The 21,403-nt window shown below is 37.5% G+C and overlaps 1 protein-coding gene across 6 annotated transcripts in view; it reads left to right on the top strand.

Annotated features, from left to right (window-relative positions):
• TASP1 (taspase 1) overlaps positions 1-21,403 on the top strand; it is a 279,334-nt gene that overhangs the window by 25,759 nt on the left and 232,172 nt on the right. For 2 of the 6 annotated variants that reach the window (XM_037022458.2, XM_037022457.2), the window contains one exon: positions 1,604-1,870. The exons of the other annotated variants lie outside the window; for them this stretch is intronic. The gene's annotated coding sequence lies outside the window, so the exon portion shown is untranslated. The remainder of the gene's footprint in view (positions 1-1,603; positions 1,871-21,403) is intronic. 6 annotated transcript variants of the gene reach the window in all.

The following is a 21,403-nucleotide window of genomic DNA, read 5'->3' as shown; positions in this document are numbered from 1 at the left end:
AGAGATTTTGGTCAATTCATTTTGAAAAGTAGTTATTTTCGTAGGTAGAATACTGTGCCTTAAAAATAGTGATAAGTATAGCTTTTAAATTTCATATAGTGAAAGGCAACTTTCACAGGGTCCTTTGTTAAAAATGTTTTGTTGAACTTAGGTTATTCTAAGTGAATGCTGAAGTTCTTTGTTGATTTGATTCATTCTTTAAGGCTTCCTGTGTTCAGGGAAGTTGGTAATTCATGGCTGAATCTAGTTTATTGTCCAAATGCTTTAGCATTTAGAGAGTAGATTATATTGGGCATAAGTTTTTATATCTGTCTGCTAAAACAGTCCATTGTCTTGGGATCTCTGTGTAATCCAATGTAATGCTTGCTTATAAACTCTAGGAAGATCTATTAGAAAATAACTTCTTATCCCGATGGTTAATAGTTGGGGGTGTGAGAGAGAAAAAGTAGGTATTTGCATTATTATATATTTGTATTATTATACATAATATTGTTACACATTTATCCATATCTCTACATCCTCTTATACCCAGAGCCAGCTCTGCATGTATTTATTTAGAGCAGGGAATCTCTAGAATGTCCTCACTGTTGAATAGTCTGTTGTTGGAAGGCCACAGTCCAGACCTCTGTGCAGCTGCAGGATTAGGTCACACCCCTGCCCTGGGCTCTGTTCTCTTGGCTGGAATTTCTACAGGCCTCAGTGGGAGAGTGCACCTAAGGCTTGCCAGGCCTGGAAGCGCTGAGTGGTCATGGAGATTGTGTGGTTTGCTGCTGGCATATCTAGGATGGAAGGGAACGTTGGGAAGGGTTATATGCTCCCCTTTCTCTCACCAACCTGATGCAAGTTCGCTTTTGGTGTTTCTTTGTGAGTAGATGCTTAACCATACTCTGCTTCCTTCCCCACTTCAGTGTTTGTTTTTTATTGCAGAAAAGTAGGGGCATCTGCTTTATATTCATTTTTGTTTATTTGGGAGGTTTAAAAATTATTTAAATAAACAAGCATCTTCATTCTTCTGTACAGTTTTTTGTTTTGTAGACATCATCTTTTCTTTTTAAAAAAATTTTTTTATTTTGCTATCATTAATGTACTGTAGACATCATCTTTTCATGAGCAGAGGGTAGCTGAGAATTTCAGTGGTTCCTTGCTTTTTCCTCTCTTCTCTTCCCCAGTAGGGCTGAACACATTGGAGAGGCAGCTTGGTGCGTTTATCTCACATGTACACAAGCACCCATTAGCCATAATGTGACTGCTAAGTCTGATTTTAGATCTGCCACCCTTGCAAGTCTCATTTTTCTCTTCCATTGATGTTACCTTTTCTTCTCTATATTTGAGGGAAGGTCCTGTTTTTAGGTATGTGAAGCTAGGAGATTTACCTTTCTTCCTTTGTAGGACTTAAAATGTTTTCCTTGCATTAAATTGGAGTTTTGACTTTAGATGCTCATTTTACTTTTTTTTTTCAACTTGGTATCATTGATTATTTCAGTCAGAGACCCTATTTTGCCTGTCTGTTTAGCAGTATCCAGTGGTCCTTCAGTGTTTCTGTATATTTCAGCTGTTTATAGAGTCTTTATGTTTCTCTGCATTTTTTGTTTTATTTTTTGAGGTGTACACACACAGTTACACTTCATGGGATTGCGTCCAGCCAAGTATCCATGTTCTTCTTGTGAAGAGGCAGAGAAAATCACCTCTCCCAAGAATTTCCACCTTCTGACCAAGGGAAATGTGTCCTGAAGAGCTGTACGCAGATGGGAGGCAACTTGTTTGCTTGTTCTGCTGCTAGAGCATTGATTTAATTAGAAGACAGGCTGTGGGTGGCCATGTGCAGACAAAGAAGCACCAGACAGAGCCCAGTTAGCCTGGGACAGTAAAAGTAAGTTACGCTCTTTTTAAAACACTTTTTGAGTACTGATGCTTATTCTTGCCTTTAGTTAGTAAGGGGCAACTTATAACTTACTGTTGTATTTACATTAGGCACATATGTTCTTTTCTAAAGCCCTAGAAATCAAATGTGCTGTCTAGCACAAAGTACCTGCTGAATGGGAAAGCAGTGATTTTTTTCCTTTTAATTTTTTTTGGATAAAAAGAAAACTGAATCAGTTATCACATTCTAGATGAATTTTACACTGAATCAAAACTGTGTGTATTAGTTTTTGACCAAGTCAAAACACTTAAGTATAGAACTTGTTATGTTTTACTTTGTACTGATGGGAACATGAAAAAATTTCCCCCTTTTTCTAGCCATTTCATGATAAGCTGTGTGGATCTTACTAGAGGCATCCATCTTAGCTGAATCTAGTAGAAGATATGGTCTAAAACCATCCTTCTCGGTTTCTATGCAGCACATGGCTTTACATATGAGTGCTTACTCTGCTCTGGGAGTTGATACTCTCCAAAAACATACTAAGTCATGGAATTCAGCTTTGAGCTACTTAATGCTACATTTAGTAGTATGGTGGTGTTGGTGGTAATTGTATTTTCACAATGTGGAAGCAATTTAGATTTATGGATTGAGTGTAAGAGATATTAGATTCATTGACTCTTGGGTCTATAGTGTTGTGATTATTGAATCATTGTGTATGGGTGTGGGTGTGTTTTAATCTGCATCATTTGGGGCCTTGATTTTATAATCTGACACCTACTTTTTTTGCTTTTAGTAATAAAGGAGTTAGGCTAAGAAGCTTTTTCTGTGTTCAGCAAAATCACAGGCTGATTTCATGAAAGTCAATATGAAAGACTCCCTTTTGATTTTAAGTTTTTGTCTCTTAGACCTGGGCTTTTATTCAGAATTTGGAAGGGGATGAGGAAAAAACTTAAGTTACATAATTTCTAGGAATTCCGTCAAGATCATATCTTAAATATTGCTCCCAAGCAGAGTAAAACATTGCTTCAACTTTTTTTTTATTCATTCTATAATTTAATTTTTATGTGTATTCTTTTATATGCCTTTACCTAAGTGGTAGAATGATGAAGGATTGCATTTCAGTATAGCAGAACAAACAGCTTAACACTGAATCCTAATCATCCCAGTTGACAGAAGTTCTTTGGCCATTCCCCCTGCCAGGGAGTTTTTACTGGTGGTCGTTCTCACTCAGGCTCCAGCCTCCTGCATGGTGTGTACACATTTTCTGACAGTTCATGGCATGCATATACTGTAACACAGAGCATCAACACTGTAACACTTCCTAGGCTTCTCAGAAAATTCAGAGTGAGGAACTTATTCATGTTTTCCTCTCTTGGAGTATGTGCAGATGTTACTTTCTTGTGGGTTGGAAGTCTTTTTAGTATAAAGCAGCATAGTTACAAGTTACTACTTATAAGTTAGTAATACCCTCTCTCCCTTCCAATTCTGACTGTGTCCACACCTCACATTTGATGGAACAATAGTTTAAGTTAGTGTAATTCATGGTCTGTTAGGTTCCTTTTGAGTGATAGTTCCATTACTGTCAACATAGTTAAAAGGTATAATTATTTAGGTTGAAGGAAAATGTAAATGGATGCCAAATTTGGCTTTACTAGAGAAACAGCTACATTTGTCTTTTCTATTGTAGCTCACATGGAAAGGACAGTTTCAGGTACCATGTATGCTAACTTCTTCTTGGACATTGTAAAGAACCCAACTAAAACAAAGTTTAAAACTATTTCAGATGTGCAAGTCTATTGAAGCCAATATTTTCTTTTAGAGATTTGTGCTATGTTTGACAAGTAACTCTTTGTACTGCAATTCTATGGCTTTCAATTAAAAAATATTGAAAATAAATTGCTGTCATGTCATTTTTCTGCTTAATTGCTATATGTTTATTTGCAAATTAGATTAATAATAAATAGGTGGTGAATACACATGAGTGCTTTTTTAATTAAAATATTTTTAGGAATAAGTTAGAGAAAAACATGTTTATATTTTGATAGAATATTGTATGTCGGATCAACAAATGCCCTAATGAACAAGTATCAACATTTGTTGCATTTATTTAGAGATTTCCAGAAGAGCTTGGATGCCCAAGAAGATCATAAAAAATCTTATTTCCTAATACATATGGTGTTAAGTGTGAGGGTTTTTTTTTCCCAAAATAAAGTATGTTGTCTTTTGTGTAATAACATTGAAAAATGAACTGTCACAAATACTAAAACTGGGTATTCAATATACTATATTTGACTCAAGTGTTCACAGAGTGTGGTGCAAACAAATGGTCTCTCAGCTTACATCCAGGTTAGCAAAAATACTACTTTGACACATGTTAAAAGTAGAGCACTGTAACTATTTGGTTAGATATAATTCCAGGCTGTCTAAATTGAGTAATTTCCTCAGGCATTCAAACTTTGATCAACCATAGCAAGAACTTTGAGCATGTCTGTAAAGCAGCCAGTGCATCTGTAAGTATGTCCTGAGGTAGAGAGAAAGAGAGAATGCCAAAAAAGAAAGAATACTTTCTGTCTTTAAAGAGCAGTTACAGAATGGAAATGGAAAGTTCTTTGTTTCCCTAGGAACTCTTTTTAGATAATTGAGCCTCTCATGTATAAGTATGCCCTGTGGTTTCTCTAATAATGAATGAAAAATACTTCATTTGGGTCTAGTAAAAATGTTTTCTGGCTAACTCTGCTGAAACTTAATGGTTAGAGTCCATTGGATCTTAAACTTTCCAGGCTTTATTAATGTAATATTAGTTAGCTGTGAACTTAACCATAAACAGTAGTATGTATCTCAGTAAAGCAAGTCTTAATTGTTTTTAATTGGCTAGTATTTGGGTGAAAATATTCTTAGGTGACCCTGTTTTAGAGAAGAATATGCAGCACCATGGCAGAAATAATTTCACGTATCTTTGACTCAACACATGGCTGAAAATAGTTTTTCTGGGTTTTATTTTCAGTGACCTGAAAATGAATTTGCAAATATCTACTGGTTTCTGTATACAGGCATTAACTAAGAATGTTTGTAATAGTAATTGCCCTCTGCTATGTGAGAGCTCACATTTCCCATTTTTTTGGGACACAGCATGTTTGTGTCACGTGGATATAACTTCCCCTAGAGACCTTTTAAGGTGTAGGTAACACCACTTGCAAACTCAATATTAAATTGGATGATCTGTCTAGCTTATTTCAGTCCTTGTTTTCTGTAGTCCCATGATATCCAGATACCATGACTCCACTTATCTCCACTTATGAAAATTCTGCTTTTTAGGCTAGTATTGTTTATTAGGAGAAATCTATAATCTTGTGATTACCATGTTGTAGATCTCTTTTATTGTCCACATTTTTTAATTAGTCATGGAAAACAAGGTTAACACAGTTAAATAAGTTTTACTAGTAGTAAAAAAAGTTTTTAATCATAGTTTCACCTTCTTGTCATTGAGAATTTTTCAGGACCGGACAAAGGACAGTATAATTGGGCCCATCCCTTATATCTTAGAAGTGGTATGAAGAAACGGCATATGGGCAAGTAGTGCGGGGAAGATGGAAGGGCAAGGCCTGGGCAAGTTAATGTGACTTTCATGGGCAGGGTACTTGGGCTGATATCTGAGTGGGTTATCTTTTTACTGTTTCTTTGTTTACCCAAGAATTTTTCTTCCTGCAAATATTGTCCATCTGAATGCTATAGTTTCTTCAAAATGTAATACTTGTTTAATTTCACATGCTTATTGCTTTGATCTTGAAATCACTAAAGGTCACACTAAGAAGATAAGAGCCAATTTTTACAAAAACTATGTGAGATCTGCTATCTAATTTATATATAATCATTATCCTTTAATTATTTTACCTGATTATCTCTTTGTCATTTTTTGCATATTACCAGAACACTGATATTCCTTCCATGTAATATATAAGTTTTAGTTGTATGGGTTGTTTCATTGTGTTTTGTTTTTGTTTTTGCTACAAACTACTAGCTCCAAAGAGAATACTATTTTCTCTTATCATTTTGGTAATGGGAGTTCACCATTGGATAAAGTTGTATTTGAAGTTGCCTGTACTAATGGTGATCAAGGTAGTCTTAAGAAAAATACCATGATCATTGTTCTTCTTGTGGATTCTGTGTAGAAAGCTTATCTGACTCATTTTGGAGAAACAAGTACGAGAAATTCTAATTGTCATAATCAGAAGATAGGTGGTATTTCTGACGACTAACCTGGGTCTTCTTCGTAGTAGTTTGATACATGGTAGTTAGATTGTAGTGCAGGTTAAATGGCTACTTTTTATTTATCATTCTTGTGTAGCAACAAATAAGGATAGTCAATATTTTAAATATTCACTTAAGCATGAGAATGAAATCAGTATTTGTTGTTAAGGGCTAGTATTGTGTCAAAGAGATACTTTGCTTGAAATCTGTATTGTGTGGAGAACTGAAGACTTACCAAAGCTCAGATTTTGCATGAGAAACTTGAAAGCTTACCAACTTTTACAAAGTGATACAAGCTAGAAGTTGCAGAAGGGACAGTCCATACATGTGTGTTGATTGGCTCATAGACTAGTTCTTAAAACTTAGAATTTGTGTCAACATTTAAAAGTCAGGTGACTATTAAAAATCTGGATTTCTAACTACTTCTCTTGAAAAAGTGAGATTTGGCCATATAGGGCATGCATTCTTTCAAGGTTGCAGTCTGCCAGGAGTGAGTGACAGATGCTCCTTTTGAGTATAGGAAGCTGTGTAACTAAGACTAATTTCAGTTCATGGTACAGCTGAAAATAAGGCTTGGACAGATATGCTAACTTTTGTCTTATTGTAAAGGCCGAGAAAATGGATTGATGATTTAACAGGGCTTTCTGCCATAAGTAAGAGTAAAACTAGAATAAGCTGCAGTTTGATTTTTTAAAATTGGAATTGGACTAAAGTATTAACTTATTATTTTGAAAATGAATTTCAAATCAAACTAGACTTTTCAAAAAAAATTTCCCATTGAAGCAGTTTGAGCCGGAATGAAAGTATATTACTCCAAAGAGTTTTGAGATGGAGCTAAAGCTTATCAAAATACTCTACGACCCAACTAAATTTGAACTAAATTGTTCCTTTATTTACTTGTAGTCCCAGGAGTAAAATACTATTTTCAGTGTTCGCAGTGAAGAATGTAGCAGGAATGACCATAAGTACAAGCATATTGCACCGATTTCCAAATTTTGCCTTGCTAACCTCCTAAAGGATATTTAGCTTCCAATATCATTTTCTTATCTTGATTTGATTGCTTCTTAATGGATAACAAACTAAGAAAAGTCACAGATTTGTGCATGATATTTGTGGCTGCATCTGTGATGATTACTTGTAAGCTTTGTATGTCCTATTACTAGTGACTTTCTTACATTTTATTAATCTTTTTCCAATTCATCTAATTTTTGTCCAGTGAAAGTTGAATCCTGGTTCCTTGAGGGGTTAACTTTTGTAGCCTTTCATGTCTCATTTGTACTTTTTTGTTCTCCACCTCTGTTGTTGCTTGATAGATGCCTTTTTTTTTATGCTTTTCAGCTTTTTTTTTTTTTGAGAGAGCATCTCTCACATTTATTGATCAAATGGTTGTTAACAACAATAGAATTCAGTATAGGGGGGTCAATGCTCAATGTACAATCATTAATCCATCTCAAGCCTAATTCTCGTCACTCTCCAATCTTCTGAAGCATAATGAACAAGTTCTTACATGGTGAACGAATTCTTACATAGTGAATAAATTCTTACATGGTGAACAGTACAAGGGCATTCATCACAGAAACTTTCGGTTTTGATCACGCATTATGACCTATAAACAATCAGGTCAAATATGAATATTCGGTTGATTTTTGTACTTGATTTATATGTTGATCCCACATTTCTCCCTTTATTATTATTTTTATTTTTAATAAAATGCTGAAGTGGTAGGTAGATGCAAGATAAAGGTAGAAAACATAGTTTAGTGCTGTAAGAGGGCAAATGTAGATGATCAGATGATCAGGTGTGTGCCTATGGACTAAGTATTAATCCAGGCTAGACAAGGGCAGCAAAACATCCACGGATGCAGAAGATTTCTCTCAAAGCAGGGGCGGTGAGGTTCTGAGCCTCACCTCTGTTGATCCCCAATTTCTCACCTGATGGCCCCCCTGCAACTGTGCCTGTCTTAGGTTGTTCCTCCCTTGAGGAATCTTACCCGTCTCTGGCTAACCAGTCATCTTCCGGGGCCATACAGGGAAATGTAAAGTTGGTAAGTGAGAGAGAAGCCATATTGTTTGCAAAGGTTAGCTTTTTACTTCTTTGCAGATTTATGCCCTGTGGCTTCTATGCCCAGCACTTGTCTCGAGGTATCTTTACCACCTGGAGGAATTATGATACTCGGTAAATTCGATATGAGGCACGAATTCTATTTAAGGGTTGTAATTAGGAAGAAAGAAGAAAAGCTACAGAGGTAGCATATGGAAGAAAACATGGGAGGATTGATAATTTCTTTGACATACCTTTTTGTAGAGTACCTTAAGTATGTATAGGTTTTAAACTACTAACTAATTTGCACACACATATTAACATAATAGGAATATGGTGACATAAACAAAGCAAATCTATAATTACCATCCATCTCCAGTGAAGCCAAGAAAACCATTCAGGTACCCTAGGCATTTGTGAAAATTTGTCTATGATATGATGTATATTGTCCAACTGTACTTGAAAAGTCTGAGAGAAATCAGACAAATTAAAGCAGCGCATTTCTGGGATCTATTCACATCCCATATGTTCTTTTAACCGTAGATAGTCTATAGTCATAAGATTTTGGAGTGCTACACCTTGCACCCCTCCCACCTCCTGGTTGAGTTCCAACAGTACAGATCCACTCAAATTCGTTGTCTCACTGTATGCACATGCCAGCCTAGACATCTCCCGCCTCATTCCAATTGCAAGTCCAGGAAACGGTGGGGTGGATGCAGCCACAACCGCAGCATCGCCCGAATCCCTGTGGAGGCTTTTTGATGATCATCCCCCAGCACGAGTCCTCCAGAGAGTGCTGATGCAGGAAGCTCCCCCTCATATCGTATCTTAGTTCATTTTCTGGGTAGCTAAGCTAGGCCTTCATCTTCTGCATAGAAACAAACAGACCTTTTGCCCACACTTTGACATGCCCTCTATACCACTGTGTAGAACTCACTGGAGCTCAGCACATAGGAACTGATTTAGTTTTAATCTTCAATCTACACTTACATGAAGAATACTATGTTTACTTTGCTCTCCCCTATATCAGGTGCCCCCTAACAACCACATTACAGTTACTGTCCATCAGCTTAGCAAAATGTTGTAGAGTCACTACTTGTCCTCTCTGTGTTGTGCAGCCCACCCTCCCCTTTCTCCCTCCCCCCATGCATGCTAATCTTAATACCCCCCTTTTTCTTCCCCCCCACTTATCCCTCCCTGCCCACCCATCCTCCCCAGTTCCTTTCCCTTTGGTACCTGTTAGTCCATTTTTGGATTCTGTAATTCTGCTGCTGTTTTGTTCCTTCAGTTTTTCCTTTGTTCTTATACTCCTCAGATGAGTGAAATCATTTGGTATTTCTCTTTCTCCGCTTGGCTTATTTCACTGAGCATAATACTCTCCAGCTCCATCCATGTTGCTGCAAATGGTTGGATTTTTCCACTTCTTATGGCTGAGTAGTATTCCATTGTGTATATGTACCACATCTTCTTTATCCATTCATCTACCAATGGACATTTAGGTTGCTTCCAATTCTTAGCTATTGTAAGTAGTGCTGCGATAAACATAGGGGTGCATCTGTCTTTCTCAAACTTGATTGCTGCATTCTTAGGGTAAATTCCTAGGAGTGGAATTCCTGGGTCAAATGGTAGGTCTGTTTTTGAGCATTTTGATGAACCTCCATACTGCTTTCCACAATGGTTGAACTAATTTACATTCCCACCAGCAGTGTAGGAGGGTTCCCCTTTCTCCACAGCCTCGCCAACATTTGTTGTTGTTTGTCTTTTGGATGGCAGCTATCCTTACTGGTGTGAGGTGATACCTCATTGTAGTTTTAATTTGCATTTCTCTGATAATTAGCGATGTGGAGCATCTTATCATGTGTCTGTTGGCCATCTGTATTTCTTTTTTAGAGAACTGTCTGTTCAGTTCCTCTGCCCATTTTTTAATTGGGTTATTTGTTTTTTGTTTGTTGAGGTGTGTGAGCTCTTTATAGATTCTGGACGTCAAGCCTTTATCGGATCTGTTATTTTCAAATATATTCTCCCATACTGTAGGGTTCCTTTTTGTTCTATTGATGGTGTCTTTCGCTGTACAGAACCTTTTCAGCTTAATGTAGTCCCACTTGCTCATTTTTGCTGTTGTTTTTCTTGCGCGGGGAGATATGTTCAAGAAGAGGTCACTCATGTTTATGTCTAAGAGGTTTTTGCCTATGTTTTTTTCCAAGAGTTTTATGGTTCCATGACTTACATTCAGGTCTTTCATCCATTTTGAGTTTACCTTTGTATATGGGGTTAGACAATGGTCCAGTTTCATTCTCCTACATGTAGCTGTCCAGTTTTGCCAGCACCATCTGTTGAAGAGACTGTCATTTTGCCATTGTATGTCCATGGCTCCTTTATCAAATATTAGTTGACCATATATGTTTGGGTTAATTTCTGGAGTCTCTAATCTGTTCCACTGGTCTGTGGCTCTGTTCTTGTGCCAGTACCAAATTGTCTTGATTACTATGGCTTTGTAGTAGAGCTTGAAGTTGGGGAGTGAGATCCCCCCTACTTTATTCTTCTTTTTCAGGATTGCTTTGGCTATTCGGGGTCTTTGGTGTTTCCATATGAATTTTTGAATTATTTGTTCCAATTCATTGAAGAATTGCTGGTAATTTGAGAGGGATTGCATCAAATCTGTATGTTGCTTTGGGCAGGATGGCATTTTGACGTTATTAATTCTTCCTAGCCATGAGCATGGGATGAGTTTCCATTTATTAGTGTCCCCTTTAATTTCTCTTAAGAGTGACTTGTAGTTTTCAGGGTATACGTGTTTCACTTCTTTGGTTAGGTTTATTCCTAGGTATTTTATTCTTTTTGATGCAATGGTGAATGGAATTGTTTTCCTGATTTCTCTTTCTATTGATTCAGTGTTAGTGTACAGGAAAGCTACAGATTTCTGTGTGTTAATTTTGTATCCTGCAACTTTGCTGTATTCCGATATCAGTTCTAGTAGTTTTGGAGTGGAGTCTTTAGGGTTTTTTATGTACAGTATCATATCATCTGCAAATAGTGACAGTTTAACTTCTTCTTTACCAATCTGGATTCCTTGTATTTCTTTGTTTTGTCTGATTGCCGTGGCTATGACCTCCAGTACTATGTTAAACAACAGTGGGGAGAGTGGGCATCCCTGTCTGGTTCCCGATCTCAGAGGAAATGCTTTCAGCTTCTCGCTGTTCAGTATAATGTTGGCTGTGGGTTTATCATATATGGCCTTTATTATGTTGAGGTACTTGCCCTCTATTCCCATTTTGCTGAGAGTTTTTTATCATGAATGGATGTTGAATTTTGTCAAATGCTTTTTCAGCATCTATGGAGATGATCATGTGGTTTTTGTCTTTCTTTTTGTTGATGTGGTGGATGATGTTGATGGATTTTCGAATGTTGTACCATCCTTGCATCCTTGGGGTGAATCCCACTTGGTCATGGTGTATGATCCTTTTGATATACTGTTGAATTCTGTTTGCTAATATTTTATTGAGTATATTTGCATCTACATTCATCAGGGATATTGGTCTGTAATTTTCTTTTTTGTTGGGGTCTTTGCCTGGTTTTGGTATTAGGGTGATGTTGGCTTCATAGAATGCGTTTGGGAGTATTCCCTCTTCTTCTATTTTTTGGAACACTTTAAGGAGAATGGGTATTATGTCTTCTCTGTGTGTCTGATAAAATTCCGAGGTAAATCCGTGCGGCCCCGGGGTTTTGTTCTTGGGTAGTTTTTTGATTACCGTTTCAATTTCTTTGCTCATAATTGGTTTGTTTAACTTTTGTGTTTCTTCCTTGGTCAGTCTTGGTGGTTGTATTTTTCTAGGAAGTTGTCCATTTCTTCTAGGTTTTCCAGCTTGTTGGCATATAGGTTTTCATAGCAGTCTTTAATAATTCTTTGTATTTCTGTGGAGTCTGTCGTGATTTTTCCATTCTCATTTCTGATGCTGGTGATTTGTGTTGATTCTCTTTTTCTCTTAATAAGTTTGGCTAGAGGCTTATCTATTTTGTTTATTTTCTTGAAGAACCAGCTCTTGGTTTCGTTGATTTTTGCTATTGTTTTATTCTTCTCAGTTTTGTTTATTTCCTCTCTTATCTTTATTATGTCCCTCCTTCTGCTGACTTTAGGCCTCATTTGTTCTTCTTTTTCCAGTTTTGATAATTGTGATGTTAGACTATTCATTTGGGATTGTTCTTCCTTCTTCAAGTGTGCCTGGATCGCTATATACTTTCCTCTTAAGACTGCTTTTGCTGCATCCCACAGAAGTTGGGGCTTAGTGTTGTTGTTGTCATTTGTTTCTATATATTCCTTGATCTCTATTTTGATTTGTTCATTGATCCATTGATTATTTAGTAGCATGTTGTTAAGCCTCCATGAGTTTGTAAGCCTTTTTTTCTTCTTTGTAGAATTTATTTCTACTTTTATACCTTTGTGTTCTGAAAAATTGGTTGGTAGAATTTCAATATTTTGGAGTTTACTGAGGCTCTTTTTGTGAGCTAGTATGTGGTCTATTCTGGAGAATGTTCCATGTGCACTTGAGAAGAATGTATATCCTGTTGCTCTTGGATGTTGAGTTCCATAGATGTCTATTAGGTCCATCTGTTGTAGTGTGTTGTTCAGTGCCTGTGTGTCCTTACTTATTTTCTGCCCGGTGGATCTATCCTTTGGGGTGAGTGGTGTGTTGAAGTCTCCTAAAATGAATGCATTGCAGTCTATTTGCCTCTTTAGTTCTGTTAGTATTTGCTTCACATATGCTGGTGCTCCTGTATTGGGTGCATATATATTTAGAATGGTTATATCCTCTTGTTGGACTGAGCCCTTTATCATTATGTAGTGTCCTTCTTTATCTCTTGTTACTTTCTTTGTTTTGAAGTCTATTTTGTCTGATATTAGTACTGCAACCCCTGCTTTCTTCTCACTGTTGTTTGCCTGAAATATGTTTTTCCATCCCTTGACTTTTAGTCTGTGCCTGTCTTTGGGCTTGAGGTGAGTTTCTTGTAAGCAGCATAAAGATGGGTCTTGCTTTTTTATCCATTCTGTTACTCTGTGTCTTTTGATTGGTGCATTAAGTCCATTTACATTTAGGGTGACTATTGAGAGATATGTACTTATTGCCATTGCAGGCTTTAGATTCGTGGTTACCACAGGTTCAAGGTTAGCTTCTTTAGTATCTTACTGCCTAACTTAGCTCGCTTATTGAGCTGTTATATACACTGTCTGGAGATTCTTTTCTTCTCTCCCTTCTTATTCCTCCTCCTCCATTCTTCATATGTTGTGTGTTTTGTTCTGTGCTCTTTTTAGGAGTCCTGCCATCTAGAGCAGTCCCTGTAGGATGCCCTGTAGAGGTGGTTTGTGGGAAGCAAATTCCCTCAGTTTTTGCTTGTCTGGGAATTGTTTAATCCCGCCATCATATTTAAATGGTAGTCGTGCTGGATACAGTATCCTTGGTTCAAGGCCCTTCTGTTTCATTGCATTAAGTATATCATGCCATTCTCTTCTGGCCTGTAGGGTTTCTGTTGAGAAGTCTGATGTTAGCCTGATAGGTTTTCCTTTATAGGTGACCTTTTTCTCTCTAGCTGCCTTTAAAACTCTTTCCTTGTCCTTGATCCTTGCCAATTTAATTACTATGTGTCTTGGTGTTTTCCTCCTTGGATCCTTTCTGTTGGGGATTCTGTGTAATTCCATGGTCTGTTCGATTATTTCCTCCCCCAGTTTGGGGAAGTTTTCAGCAATTATTTCTTCAAAGAGATTTTCTATCCCTTTTCCTCTTTCTTCTTCTTCTGGTACCCCTATAATACGAATATTATTCTTTTTGGATTGGTCACATAGTTCTCTTAGTGTTGTTTCATTCCTGGAGATCCCTTTATCTCTCTCTATGTCAGCTTCTATACATTCCTTTTCTCTGACTTCTATTCCTTCAGTGGCCTCTTGCATCTTATCCATTCTGCTTATAAATCCTTCCAGGGATTGTTTCACTTCTGTGATCTCCTTCCTAACATCTGTGATCTTGCTCTGGACTTCATCCCATTGCTCTTGCATTTTTCTCTGCATCTCATCCCATTGCTTTTGCATTTTTCTCTGCATCTCCGTCAGCATTGTCATGATTTTTATTTTGAATTCTTTTTCATGAAGACTGGTTAGGTCTGTCTCCTCAGTTGTTGTCTCTGTGATCTTTGTCTGCGTGTAGTTTTTCCTTTTCATGGTGATAGAGATAGTTTGCAGAGCTGGTACGAGTGACAGCTGGAAGAGCTTTCCTTCTTGTTGGTTTGTGGCCTTCCTCTCCTTGGAGAATAGCGACCTCTAGTGGCTTGTGCTGAACAGCTGTGCGCAGACAGGACTTCTGTTTCCTTCCCGGTTGCTATGGGGTTTATCTCCCCTGTTTCTGTGGGCGTGGTCTGGCTGGGGCTGGTCCTCCAAAATGGTGGAGCCTCATTGGAGGGGGAGCGGCCGGGAGTCTATTTATCTCCGTAAGGGGCCTCTGTGCTCCCTGCTGCCCAGGGGTTAGAGTGCCCAGAGATCCCTAGATTCCCTGCCTCTGGTCCAGGTGACCTGTCCTTCCCCTTTAAGACTTCCAAAAAGCACTCTGCAATCCCAAACAACAACAGCAACAATGAGAGGGAACAGATAAATAAAAAAAAAAAAAAAGGAAAAAACACGCAATTTTTTTTTTGTACTCAGTCGCCTGTCCCAGGCATCCGCTCACTGGTCCTGCTGCCCTGCCTCCCTAGCACCAGTGTCCCTGTCCCTTCAAGGCTTCCAAAAAGCACCCACCCACCGGTCCCGCAGGGGAAAACGCACGATATTCTTTGTCCTCAGGCGCCGGTCCCAGGCACCCACTCACCAGTCCCGCCACCCTGCCTCCCTAGCAACGGGGTCCCTGTCCCTTTAAGGCTTCCAAAAAGCACTCGCCGAAAAGAGAAAAAAAAAAAGGGGGAAAAACGCGCGATTTCCTCCGTCCTCAGGCGCCGGTCTCAGGCACCTGCCCTCCGGTCCTGCAGGGAAAAACGCGGGATATTCTTTGTCCTCAGGCTCCGGTCCTAGGTACCCGCTCACCAGTCCCGCCGCCCTGCCTCCCTAACACCGGGGTCCCTGTCCCTTAAAGGCTTCCAAAAAGCACGCGCCAAAAAGAGAAAAAAAAAGGGGAATAACGCGCAGTTTCTTCCATCCTCAGGTGCCTGTCTCAGGCACCCGCCCACCGGTCCCGCAGGGAAAAACGCGCGATATTCTTTGTCCTCAGGCACCAGTCTCAGGCACCCGCTCACCAGTCCTGCTGCTCTGCCTCCCTAGCACCAGGGTCCCGGTCCCTTTAAGGCTTCCAAAAAGCACTCGCCAAAAAGAGAAAAAAAAAAAGGGGAAAAATGCGCGATTTTCTCCGTCCTCAGGCACCAGTCTCAGGCACCTGCCCTCCGGTCCCGCTGGGAAAAACGTGGGATATTCCTTGTCCTCAGTCACCGGTCCCAGGCACCCGCTCACCAGTCCCTCCGCCCTGCCTCCCTAGCTTCGGGGTCCCTGTCCCTTTAAGGCTTCCAAAAAGCACTCGCCAAAAAAAAAACCGCTCCGGTTTCTTTCCACCCGCCGGGAGCCGGGGGGAGGGGCGCTCGGGTCCCGCCAGGCCGGGGCTTGTATCTTATCCCCTTCGCAAGGCGCTGGGTTCTTGCAGGTGTGGATGTGGTCTGGATGTTGTCCTGTGTCCTGTGGTCTCTATTTTAGGAAGATTTTTCTTTGTTATATTTTCATAGCTCTATGTGTTTTTGGGAGGAGATTTCCACTGCTCTACTCACGCTGCCACCCTGGCTCCGCCCCTGATAGATGCCTTTTTAAGCCTCGTTGAGATGGGGTTCACAGAGAAAGTGAAGTTAAGCAGCTTTTGGAGTTTCCTTTGGATGGAGTTTCTCAAGGGGAGGGCCATGGTCCAGCTGGATCAGAATCACTTGAGGAGGTAGCTTGTTCAAAAAAACGAAGATTCCCTATCTTCACTTCACATGACCTAAATTAGAATCTTTGAGGATAGTAGTCTGGAAATTTTCATTTTTTGATTCTTTCTAAAAAAATATTTATTTTGAGATAATTATAGATTCACATGCAGTTGTAAGGAATAATACAGAGAGATCCCTTGGGTTCTTCACCCCACAACAGTAACAGTTTTTAAAAAATTTGTAGTTAATCGTTTATTTTTAAAATTTTACCGTATAGTTTTGAAACTTCTTATTGAAGAGTAGTACATATATTGAAAAGTATGCACATTTATTGTAAGGGGACAGCTCCTTGAATTTTTCAGAGTGACCACACTCCCATGTGACATAGTACCCAGATCAGGGAACAGAACAGTTGCAGCCCTCCTGAATGCCCCTTATGGCTTCTTCCAGTTACTCCAGTATAAAGCCTGTTCTGAAGTGGAATCATACAGTACGTATTCTTTTTTATCTACCTTTTTGTTTGTTAATTGGGATGAAATACATAGAACACAAAATTAATCATTTAAAAACAAATAATTCAGTGGCATTTAAACATTCACAATATTGTGCCACCTATCTCTGTCATGTTCCAAAACATTTTTATTTCCCCGGAGGAAATCCTGGACCCATTAAGCACTTGCTCTCTATTCCCTCCTCCCCATCATCTGGCAACTGTCAATCTGCTTTCTATCTCTATAGATTTACATATTTTGAATATTTCATGTAAATGAAATCATACAATGTGTGACCTTTTGTGTCTGGCTTCTTTCATTTAGCATAATGTTTTTAAAGCTTATCCACATTGTAGCACATGTCAGCATTTCTTTCCTTTTATGGAATATTACTGAATATTATTCATGTATGTCCACAATTTGTATATCCATTCATCCATTGACATTGGGGTTGTTTCTACTTTTTTGCTAAAAAGTGTGAAATATGTTTCTGAAAAGTGTTGCTGTGAATATTCCTATACAAATATTTGAGTACCAAATTGCTGGGTCATATTCTAATTCTATATTTAACTTCTTGTGAAACCATCAAACTGTTTCCACAGCAGTTGAACCATTTTATGTTACCAAGAGCAACAATGTACAGGGTTATAATTTCTCCACATTCTTGTCAGCACTTGTTATTTTCTGTTTTTCTGATTATGGCCATCCTCGTGGATATGAAATGGTAACCTCATTGTGGTTATGATTTTTATTTCTTTAATGACTAATGATGTTGAACATCTTTCTGTGTGCTTGTTAACCATTTGTATATCTTCTTTAGAGAAATGTCTGTTGAAGTCTTTTTTAGAGTCCTTTGTCCATTTTTTGTTGGATTATTTTTTTGTTATTGTTATTGAAAGTTCTAGGAGTTGAGATATTCTGGATATTATACAACTATTACATTTCTCTGTAAGTCTGAAATTGTGTCAGAATAAACATGTAAAGTGAAAAATAAATTGTAACTACCCCTGCGGTTTTCTTGTCTCCCAGTTACAGACCTCTGACCCCACCAAGTATTCAATACCTCCCGTCCGGTTTAATTTTTCTCCATTATACTTACTGCTATCCAATATGTCATCTAATTTATTTAATTCTTATTGTCTGTCTCCCTTAACTAGAATTGAGGCTTCATGTAGCAACAGTATTTTCTGTTTTTCTGACTGCTGTTTCCCCATGTTTTAGATCAAGGATTATCAAACTATGGCTGGAAAGCCAGTTCTGGACTACTGCCTGTTTCTGAGTGTCCTGCAAACTGACAATGTTTTTTTACTTTCTTAAATAGCTGAAAAAGTAAAAAAAAAGTAATATTTCATGATGCCAGAAAATTATATGAAATTCATATTTCAGTATAAATGGAGTTTTATTAGAACATGACCATCCATGCTCATTCATTTCTGTATTTTCTCTGGCTAATTTCATGCTGGAGAAGCAGAGTTGAATAGTTGTAGAATTGTCTGTGTGGCCTGAAAAGCCTTAACTGTATAATATATCTGACTCCTTACAGAAAAAATTTGCCTGGCACATAGGTGTCCAGTAAATATTTGCTGAATGAATGATTCTTAACCTATACCACCTCAAAGGAAACTAAATTGGACATCTTTCAACAATCCAGTTCTTGAAAATTGATCTTACTTGGTTGCTAAACAAAAAAGTCCCCAAAGGATTTTTTTGGTAATACATTTTCATTGGCCTCCATTCATCCTGTAAGTAATAAGAATTGATGATAAAAATACCAGGGAATTTGTGGTTCTTAGGAGAGTGTCAGGTAGGATAGATGTATTGCACAAGTTTTACCAGTGTTAATTTGAAAAAAACTGTAGTGAGATGGGGTATACATCTGTTTTAAAAAGATGCAAGAAATAGTTTATTTCAAAAGCTGTTTGGTTTTTTTCCTCTTTCCCATCACTTTTATATTAGTGAATCTACCTGCTTATGAATGAAGGTGGTAATTAAAATAATTTTGATACTTTAGCTTACTTACTTTTTTTTTTTTTATTTTTTTTTTATTTTATTTTTTTAATTTATTTATTTATTTTTTTTTTTGAGAGGGCATCTCTCATATTTATTGATCAAATGGTTGTTAACAACAATAAAATTCAGTATAGGGGGGTCAACGCTCAATGTGCAATCATTAATCCATCTCAAGCCTAATTCTCGTCAGTCTCCAATCTTCTGAAAGCTTACTTACTTTTGAAGAAGATGTGTTATCACATAATTTCATTCTACTGTATTTAATTCATCTAATGATGTATTTGTTGAATTTGTACTTGAATAATGCTATGAATACTAATGTATTAGTATTTTCCTGTAAATGTCTAACTTCTCAACAGAAGATTGGAAATTGGATAAACATAAATCATTTTATATAAAAATGATCTTATAATGTGCCAGCCAATTTTTATACAACATTTAAATACTAAATTGCTTTCATCTCTAAGAGTAGTTAATAGAGATCTTACAATAGATCCCCCGAGGTACAGTATACCCGATAGCCTTGTAAGCACTTATTATTTTATGCTACACTTTCAGCAAAGGACAGTAAATGAGTAATATAGTTTGTGGTTTATAGTTAAAATTCTTTGCAGAACTTTGCCTGGCTTGGCATTTATAAATTTTATTTATAGGAAAGGGTTTCCATGTCATGATATGGGTGCAGATCCTAACTTGCCTCTTGGCCCTTCCGCCCTCTCTTTGCTGGGTTAAAGAGTCAAAGGGATCATGTTTTCTAAAGCTTTGTCTCCTCTGAAAGTTATGAGTAAGCTTAAAAAATATTTTGCTTTCAAAATTCTATCTTTTAGAAACAGAAAATTCTATTGACTGAATTAATTTCATTCCTGTTGTTTTAACTGTGAACAAAGATTGGGTTCTTAGTACTGTCTTATGTTTTTCTGGTATGTCTCTGTGGGAATAATCTGCAAGAATCAATAAGTATCATCTTATAAGATTATAGTTCATAATGGTCAGTTATTCTGTTTATAGCTAGTTGTAATGACCTTCTATTCATTCATTCTGCAAATATCTATTGGGTACCTACTGGGTGCCAAGCATTACTTTAGACATTGGGATATAACACCTAAAAGCACAAATTATACAAGGCTTACATTCTATGGGGATAATTAGACAAACAAAAATTATTTATGATGCCAGGTAGCAAAAAATGCCGTAAAGAAGAATAAGATAGTCTTAAGAGAGAAGGAAATGGTTGGGGATGGTTGAGAGGAGACATGAATGAAATAGGGAAGAAAGACATGGTGGAGGTGTTGGTAAGAGAGTATTTGGTTAAAGGGAAAAGTATCCCATTGTCCCTTCTTATCCCACTTCATTTTCTTTTGTAACCCTTACCACTGTGGGCATCAGTTATGCATGTGTATTTCTGTACACACATATGTACACAATCTGTATTTATTCATTTCCCTGCTAGAATCCCTCACTAAGCTCAGCATTTCAAAGGAATAAATGAGCAAATATAAGAGTTTTCAGGTGGGAATGTTTTCCATGTCCTCAGGGAATTGCAAGGAGGTTGTGTGACTGTTACATAGTAAGGGAGAGGGAGGGAGGGACTGGATTATGGAGGGCCTTGTAAACCTTGGAAATTAGAATTGTGAATTTTATTTTAAGTATGATGGGAAACCATTATAGGTTTTTGAACAGGGGAGTAATGGGGTCTGGCAGATTTTAAAAGGATCGTAGTCTACTGATCGTACATAATGCTTACTAGTTGTATAAAGGATTCAGGTCAGGAAGTTGACATCAAGTGACCATTTGAAAAGCTTATATATATTATTGATAAGGGAAAAATTTGTATATGGGGTGGTCAGTTAATATGAAGTGATAGGTGCACTTTTTTTTGTCAGTTTTATTGAAGTATAATTTAAATACAGCAGAATTCACCCTTTTTAAGTGTACAGTTTGATGAGTTTTGACAAATGTGTATATAATCATGTAACCACTAATATAATCATGATATATAACATATCTTTCACCTCCAAAATTATCTTATAATGCCTATTTGCGGTCAAGCCCTCCTTTCAGTGGCCCTTGGCAAATACTACCTGCTTTTTATCACAATTTGGACTTTTTGAGATTTTGGCTTAAGTAGAATCATACAATATGTGGTCTTCTGTGAATGACTTCTTTCACTTGCCATAATGCTTTTGAGATTCATCCATACTGTTAGGTATATTAGGAATTTGTTCCTTTTAATGCTTCTGAGTAGTATTTCTTTGTACTGATGAATCGCAATTTACTTTCCATTTATCAATTGATAGACATTTGGTTTGTTTCCAGTGTTTGACTGTTCTGGTTAAAGCTGATATGAACATTTCCATTTAAGTCTCTCCGTGGTCATAAGCTTTCAGATAAATACTTAGTTGGCTCTATGGTAAGTATATGTTTTAATTTCAAGAAATGCCAAACAATTTGCTTTTTCATTCTCACTAGGATTTTTTGAGGGTTGCAGTTGTGCCATGTTCTCACCAATACTCAGTGTTACCAGTCTTTTTAATTTTAGATATTTAGAGGTTATGTAATGGGTCTCATGGTTTTAATTTGCATTTCCCTAGTGACTAATATGTTACACATCTTTTCATGTGTTATTTGCAACCTGCACATAAAATTGTTTGCCCATTAAAAACTTTGAACTGTTTGCTAAGTTATATGGATCTTTAAAATATTTTGGATACAAGTCCTTTACCTTAATGTTTTGTAAAATTTTTCTCACAGGTTGTGGCTTGATATTTTTTAAAAATAAACTTTTAGTTTTAGAATCAATTTAAATTTATAGAAAAATTGAGAAGATAGT

This window comes from Manis javanica, chromosome 5 (assembly GCF_040802235.1).
Source record: "Manis javanica isolate MJ-LG chromosome 5, MJ_LKY, whole genome shotgun sequence".
NCBI classification, from domain to species: Eukaryota; Metazoa; Chordata; class Mammalia; order Pholidota; family Manidae; genus Manis; species Manis javanica.
Note: the sequence above shows the minus strand (reverse complement) of the source record. Positions and strands in the feature narration are given on the sequence as shown.